This window comes from Gracilinanus agilis, chromosome 2, assembly GCF_016433145.1.
Source record: "Gracilinanus agilis isolate LMUSP501 chromosome 2, AgileGrace, whole genome shotgun sequence".
Classification (NCBI taxonomy): domain Eukaryota; kingdom Metazoa; phylum Chordata; class Mammalia; order Didelphimorphia; family Didelphidae; genus Gracilinanus; species Gracilinanus agilis.
The window spans coordinates 485,078,782-485,086,889 of NC_058131.1; the positions used below are offsets into that span (position 1 = coordinate 485,078,782).

At 42.6% G+C, this 8,108-nt stretch overlaps 1 protein-coding gene across 2 annotated transcripts in view; it reads left to right on the top strand.

The window, feature by feature from the left end:
• ADCK1 (aarF domain containing kinase 1) overlaps positions 1 to 8,108 on the top strand; it is a 101,845-nt gene that overhangs the window by 52,819 nt on the left and 40,918 nt on the right. The gene's annotated exons all lie outside the window — the stretch shown is intronic.

Sequence of the window (8,108 nt, forward strand, 5' to 3'; positions counted from 1 at the left end):
AGAGTTAGGGGGTAATATAATAAATGATTTCAAGAATTTAATGGATTGTGATGGTATGGAAGAGGGATTATATTATTTTGCTTGACCTTAGAAGGCAGAACCAAGAGCAATGGGTAGAAGCTGAAGAAAGGTACCTGTGGGTTTGTTCTAAGGAAATATTTCCTAGCAGTTAGAGCTGTCCATGGGTAGCCTTATTATAGGGTAATGAGTTCCCCATACCTGGGAACTTTCAATTGGATGCTGTATGATCACATATTTAGAATAGTTAGGAGGGCTTCCTCTTTAGGTGGGAGTTGGAATGGATGCCCTCCAAAATCTGTTCCAACTCTAGGATTCGATTTTGTGAGACTTAATTTCCTCCTACCTGCTTTCTCCCTTCTCTCCTCTCTTCCCTCCCTTCCCCACTTTGGTCTCTTGCCATTTTCATGTATCCAATTAAGGGTACAGAGTTTTTATCTTCCTACAGTTTCTACAGTTTTCCTCTACTGCACCCCCCCAGTTGCTTATTGTCAGTTGGCACCTATTGCTTTGAACCTGTTCCAGGGGATGCTGAGCCCCCCCCCCCCCAGAAGTTGTTACATGGGGAAGCTGGCAAAGAATCCCCAGAGTTAAGTGGGCAGAGCTCCCTAGGAGCTGTGGGTGGACCAGTTCTATGGAAATGTTGTGATATAATTATTATTAATAAAAAGTAGATAAATACTTAGGGTTGATGACCAATTTTTGGAGGCCATCAGTTAGACCTGTCATTCATTAGTGGTCAAATGGGGGAGAAGGGGAAATCCAATCAGATCTACCCAGCTTAACCAAGCCCTTTTGTAAATTGTGGGCTGCGGGAGTTGACATTTGATAAATTATTCTTCATAAACCACCATTGGTTGTCATAAATCTAATCTTTCAACTTTTCCCATCTTAATAACTCCAGCAGCCATAAAGGGTTACATTTTTGTTTCTGCACTGGTGATATAAATGTCTTGGGTAGGGAGATGAGAGAAGCTGGACAAAAGAAAGCCAGAAGACTGGACCAGGGTTCCCTCAGTAATAAGACCTCTGCCCATCTCCCAGCCTATTCCCCAGTTTTTCAGCTCCTTTTTCAGTATTTTCTTCCCTCCTCAGAATGTAAACTCCTTGAGGGCAAGTCTAACTTTCTTTCTGTTTGAATTTATATACCCAGCACTTAGCGAACTGTGCCTAGCAACTTAGTAATGGCTCAATAAATCTGGATCATAGGGCAGCTACAGGTGGCTCAGTGGATAAAGTCAGGCTTGGAGATGGAAAGGTCTTTGGTTCATATGTGGCCTCACACACTTCCTTGCTAAGTGACTCTGGGCCAGCCCATTGCCTAGCCATTACTGCTTTCTCTCAAGACAGAAGGTAAAAAAAAGAAAGAAAACAATATGTAAATTGGGGAAAAGGGGGTAGTAAGGGCACTTGGAACTGTTATATTGACTGAAACCCAAATCATTGAAGGACGGACCTAGGATGGAAGTTAGTCGGTCTCTCTCTCTCCTTCTCTTCCCCTCCCTCCCAATATTTAATATATTTATATGCCCTACTTTCTTCACCCCTGGTCCAGCACTCTTCTCATTCTGCCAGGCTATGAGTACAGATTTCCAAGCTCTGCAGTCTTCCCTCCCTCAATAGAGTGCTCATATTTGGTGGACTGGCCATTTAGTATGTCATGTGGGGCCCACTCTGAAAGCTTTTTGATTGTTTCCCCACTTATCTGCTGGGCCTGCCATTCTTTCATGGAAAGGAATGAGATTGGTCTGACATGCCTTGCCCTTCACAGAACCAGGTTGGTGATTACCCAGGATCCCATCTTCTTGAGGCTTTTGGCAAATCAGAGGTTTGGTCATTTGTTCCAACCTCCCACCAGTAATCTAGTTGAGGCGCTAGTCTGTAATTTGGGGGGTCAGTCCTTAGAATAGTCAGGATCCATGTTTTCCTTCTGCCTTCAGACCCTTCGCCCCCTCCCTCCTGAGTTCTCAGAAATAGTAGCTAATGGACCTGTAATAACATCAACCTATTCAGTACTCTAGGGATAATATGAATTCTTTGAAAGAACTGCATACATTTAAGCTATATTATTGTTTATTATTATAACAAGTTGCTCTGAGGAGGGAACTAGAGGTATCTTACCCCTCCCCCAGTATTGAGGCGCAGTCCTCCTGACTTTCGCTACTGGTATAAAAGATTTGGATTTTTTTTAGGGTCAGGAAGAAATATCTAGAGTTCCCTTCTCCTCCCCTCTTCATTCAGTATGCAAAATTCCTCCATTGGTCTATATCCTCTTTAGTTTATCTTCCTAGTCCAGTAAATGTTTATTATTCACACACTCAAAAAGACCTATGATCTCATAGATGTGGGAATTTCCTCCGTGTCAGTCATTTTTCAGCAATGCCCAACTCTTTATGACCCTGTTTTGGGATTTTCTTGGCAAAGATACTGTGGAATGGTTTGCTGTTTCCTTCTCCAGCTCATTTTACAGCCGAGGAAACTGAGGCAAATGGGTCAAGTGGCTTGCCCCAAGGTCACGTAGCTAGGAAGTGTTCTTAAGACCAGATCTGAACCCAGGACCAGGACCTTTTCATCTCTAGGCCTGGTACTCTATCCACTGGGCCACATAGCTGCCCCAATCTGATAACAGGTTTTACATCACCAAGTAGTTTTGAGGGGGGGGCCCTAGCAGTTGTGGTAGTAGTGGGTAGTTGGGTCATCAGGAAAGGTTTCACACAGAACATGGTGCCTAAGCTAAGGAAGAGAAGAAGGGGCCCCATGAGTTTGGAGTGAGGAGGAGAGAGGGACATCCTAAAGTGAGAGAAGCTTCCCAAACAAGCCTTCTTCCTACTGCACAGTTTTTTTCTGGGGCTCACTCCTGTCTGTGATCCTAAATACAGCTACGGAATCTGCCTAGGGTCTAGCAGGTGTGTGTATATGGGAGTGTCAGGGTTCATCACTTCCATGGAGGCAGAGAGAGGGAAAGTGGCGCTTTTACCCACAAAATTCTAAAGGATGATGGCTGGCATCGATCCAACCATGGGGAGTGCCAGGTAGTGGGGCCAGCTTGTGGTATTGCCAGCCAGATGTTTGTTTGTTGGTGCTATAGTAACCTCCTGGTATGTTTCTGGGGCTGTTGGGAAACTGCTGCTGCTGCTTGCGGCATATAAGTTTACTCAGCCCCTAAGTGGTAACTATTTGTGCTTAGCAGGTGAAGCTCATCTCTGGTTAACAGATCACTTTTGTCAGCTTTAGCCAAACTACCTGTGGTTTCTGTCAGGTGCGTTATAGGTGCCCTCCTCCCCCCATTGCTCTCTGACAGGTGACAGGTGAGAGGAAAGAGTGACCCAATTGGTAAGAATAGAGAACAAGAAGAGACCTTCCTCCACCTCCCAGTTGTCCATCTCACATGGTTGTTTCCCTGAAAAGGCCCCCAATCAGAGTCTCAACTCTTTTTTTTTGTCATGAACCCTTCTTGGCAGTTTGGTGAAGCCTAGGCACCCCTTCTCAGAATATAATAATGCTTTCTTTCTTTTTTCCTTAAACTTTAAATATCAATTCTAAGGCAGAAGAAAGGTAAGGGCTAAGCAATTGGAATTAAATGACTTACTCCAGGGCACACAGTTACTAGTGTCTGAGGTTAGATTTGAACCTAGGTCCTCCTATCTATTGAGCCTTCTAGCTACCTCTTGTTAATCTTTATTAAGAGAAAATATAAAAGGGGTGGGATGGGATGTGAATGGTAGTTTTCAGTATTTGAAGGGTTGTTGATCTGGACTAGGAAGGAGGGCCTCAAAAGCCATCTAGTTAAAACTAGATAAACTGAGGCCCATGGAGGTTGAATGACTTGCTCAAGGTTCCATAATAGGAACCATCAGAGACTAGAGTTGAACCTACAGCCTACTCTTCCCAGCTTTCTTCGATTAATAGAAGAGCAATTAAACTTGTTCTTCTTGGCTAGCCAATGGGAGCTATGAGAGTATTTTTGGTTCAATAAGAGAAAAAATTTCCTTATAATTTGAACTGTGCCTAAGTGGGAAGGGTTGTCTCATGAAGTAGTGGATTCTCCCTGTCATTGATTTCTTTCATCAGAAACTGAAAGCCCAATTGAATATATAGAGGAAGAGATTCATGTTTCATGTAAGGGTTCTTCTAGATAACCTAACCCCTGAATCTCTTCTAATCCCGAGTTTCTATGACTCCACACCCAGGCATTTGGATGTTTGTTGTTCAGTTGTGTCCTTCTCTGTGATTCTATTTGGGGTTTTCTTGGCAGAGACACTGGAGTGGTTTGACATTTCCTTCTCTAGCCCATTCTACAGATGAGGAAACTGAGGCAACCAAGGTTAAGAGACTTGCCTAGGACCACACAACTAATAAGCATTGAGGACAGATCTATCCCTGGCACTGTATCCACCAAGCCATCTAGGTGCCTCCTACTTGTTTAGATGCCAGTAGAGAAACACCTATACTTTTAGACTTGGAGAATTCAAAGGAATAGCCCCTGGAGCTTAATTATGGGGCATTAGAGGAATTTATATGGTCAGTCATTTAAAATCAACTAGTACTTATTTATAGCACTTAATTATTTGTTAAACTGTTATGTTCTGTCTTAGCCAATTGGGATTAAGTGGCTTACTCAGGGTCACACAGGTAGGAAATGTGCCAGGTCTTCCCAATGCCAGGCCTGATGTGTTATCCACCAAACCACCCTACCTGTCCCCTCAGCAAGCATTTATTAAGTATCTACTAAATGCCAGATTCTGAGGTTACAATAAAAGATCAAAATGGCCCTTGGTGTCAAGGAGCTCACATTTTCTAATGTCCAGCTTTCTGGAGATCCTTTGATTTATGACACTGAAGTTGAAAGGTTACATCTGCTTTAGGGTACCCTGTCCTCCAGTCTGTGCTTGTTTTTAAGCCAGCTAAAATCTCTGGCAAGTCTCAGAGAAATATAAACATTTATTTTTTAATCTTTGTTGTTGTTGTTTTCTACTTTTACAAAAACTGTAGGGGGAGAAAGGCAAAGGATGGAGAGAAGCTTTTTTTCTATTGTTTTTCTTTTTACAGACAGGGACATCAATAAATTTGAATCATGGAACAACAGTAATTAAAAAAACTAGTCATTTTGAAATGCATTTGTTTTTATTTAATTGATTTTGCCACCAGGATGGAAAGTGGAGGGGTGAGATGGGGAAAGAAAGACAGAACCCTAAGAAATCAAGATAGGTCTCTGGTGAATAATTAGGGGCATCTGAGGGCCCAGATTGAGTCTAATTGTTGTAAATATTACAGTTTGTTTCTTCTAATGATTGCTGCTGTGAAAAGAACTTGGGGGAAGATGAATTGGAAGATGGGGGGGGGTGCATTTGTTTTTAGCTGTACTAGAGTGGGGGGAGAAAACCCACTTTAAGGACAGGGCCCTCTTGTTTTTTCTTTGCTGTCCATCAGCATAAAGCATTTCCAAAGAACACCTTGCATCAAGGTTCCATTTGGAGACATTTTATTCATATTTAATTATAGGCTGTAGTGCCATTCTTTAATTACCTTTTTATAAAGCTAGCTAGGAACATGTGCTAGCAATAAATTATTGTGTACTTGTGTGTGTGTGTGTGTGTGTGTGTGTGTGTGTGTGTGTGTGTGTTATGACTTCCTGAAAATGAAGGGCTGTTACTTATAAGAGGTGGGCAGTGTTGAAAGGGTGGACACATGCCAGTAAGACCCTCAAAGGATTTGTGATTTATATTTGCTACTCTTCCTCTCCCTTTGCTACTACCACTGACTCGTTTTAGGGATCTGGTGCTAATTCCCATAACTCTGGCTTGTTTGTAGATGCTGAGGAAAGGAGAAAGGGTGGCTTGGTGTCCCCTTCCCTATTCCCTCCTGTGAGGTAGAGTCAGTGGTGAACCATGTAATTAGGGGTGGGAAATTCCTACTAGGTAATGACTTTAAGTCATTAGAAGGAAGAAGATTGGAAGTGAGAACAGTGGAATACAATGAAATTAGCTTTGGAAGTCAGTGGAGCTAGTTTTTATTCCCGTATCTGCTGCTTATACTATTCATGTGACCTTGGACCAGTCATAAAAAAAAAAATCACAAACAACCCTTACCCTTCTGTCTTAAAATCAATGCCAAGGGGGGGCAGCTGGATAGCCCAGTGGATTGAGAGCCAGGCCTAGAGACAGGAGGTCCTAGGTTCAAATCCGGCCTCAGCCACTTCCCAGCTGTGTGACCCTGGGGAAGTCACTTGACCCCCATTGCCCACCCTTACCAATCTTCCACCTTTGAGACAATACACCGAAGTACAAGGGTTAAAAAAAAAATCAATGCCAAGTCTCAGTTCTAAGGCAGAAGGGTGATGAGGGCTAGGCAACTGGTATTAAGTGACTTGCCTAGGGTCACACAGCTAGACGTATTTGAGGTTGAATCCAGGACCTCCCAATTCCAGCCCTGATGCTGTATCCATCTTGCTACCTAGCTGTCCTTGGATCAGTCATTTTTTTTAAAACCTTACCTTCTGTCTTGGAGCCAATACACACAGAAGAGTGGTAAGAGGTAGGCAATGGGAGTTAAGTGACTTGCCCAGGGTCATGCAGCTGGGATGTGTTTGAGGTCAGATTTGAACCTAGGACCTCCCATCTCTAGGTCTGACTCTCAATTCACTGAGCCACCCAGCTGCCCCTGGACCAGTCATTTTAATCTCCTTTGGCCTCAGTCTCCTCATCTGTAAAAATGAGAAGCATCATCAATTTCAGAAAGACTTGCATCAGATGCGTACTAGTTTTGTGACTTAGACCAAATCATTTAACTTCTCAAAGGCAATTCTCTTAAGAGTATTAGAACAAAGGAGGAAAAGAAGGAGGGAGTTTTTTAAAAAAGAAATTTATTTAGAGATAATGAAATATGAAACATTATTGTTAGGATATATTATTAGAAATATATTCATAGGCTATAGAAATGTCACCTACTGGTACTTCTATCTCTAGTTACCTGCCTCTGTCCAGACTGATTTTCAGCCTGGCAGCCCTCCCTATAGTATAATAAAACACCTCCTTGGAATTTAGGCTGAGTCTTTGCAACTTAGTCCAATTGGTAGGCACTCCTGAGTTGGCTTGGCTGATGTTCTGTAGACAAGACATAGGGGATTTATTTTTTCCTTTCTGGGGGAGATTGGATGTTCTCTAAGGTCTCTTCCATCTTAAAGGTTTCACAGTTCTGAGTATAGTTGCCAGGAAATGAGGAATGGAGATCTCCAAGGTCCCTTCCCTCTCTCAGGTTTTGCAGATCTGAGTACAGCTGCCAGGAAGTGAGGAATCAAGTACAATACCCATTGGGAAACCCTTCTTGTACCTTGCCCGCCAATGTATTCTCCCTGGGAGCTAATGCAGCTTGAGAAAAATACTAGAGGTCTCAGAAAAATCTTTTTTTTTTTGTTAGATTGGGATAAATTATAATGGGAAATGTCAGGACTTTGCAGAAGTCATAGGATCCTATAGTTTTCAATGTTAGAGGTCATCTAGGCCATCCTCTCCCTACCCTCCTTTTTTTTCCTAAAACCCTTACCCCTCTGTCCTAGAATTGATACACTAAGAATTGGTTCCAAGGCAGAAGAGTGGTAAGGAATGATTTGTCCAGGGTCATACAGCTACGGAAGTGTCTGAGGTCAAATTTGAACCCAGGACCTTCCACCTCCAGACCTGGCTCTTTCTCCATTTAGCTATCTAGCCTGGTGTGTCCCCATCCCTGTCTTTAGAAAAAAAGAAACTGAGAACCCTGAAAGGTTAAATTATTTGGCCAAGATCATCATACATGTGCCAAGTGGCAGAGCTAAGATTTGAAACCAGTTCCTTGGGCTATAAAATTCAGTGCCCTATTCTGCTAGGCTACCTTATTCACCACATCTATGAAGTGGAAAGAGTGGTGGCTCCAGAGTCAGAGTACCGGGGTTCCATTTCTGCATCTTTTTTCATACCAAATTTAGGCAAGTCACAACCTCCCCAGGCCTAAGTTTCTCCATCTATAAAATGAAGGCTTTGGATTAAATGGGCTCTTCTAGTTACTGCTTTTCCTTTCTTTCTTTCTTTCTTTCTTTCTTTCTTTCTTTCTTTCTT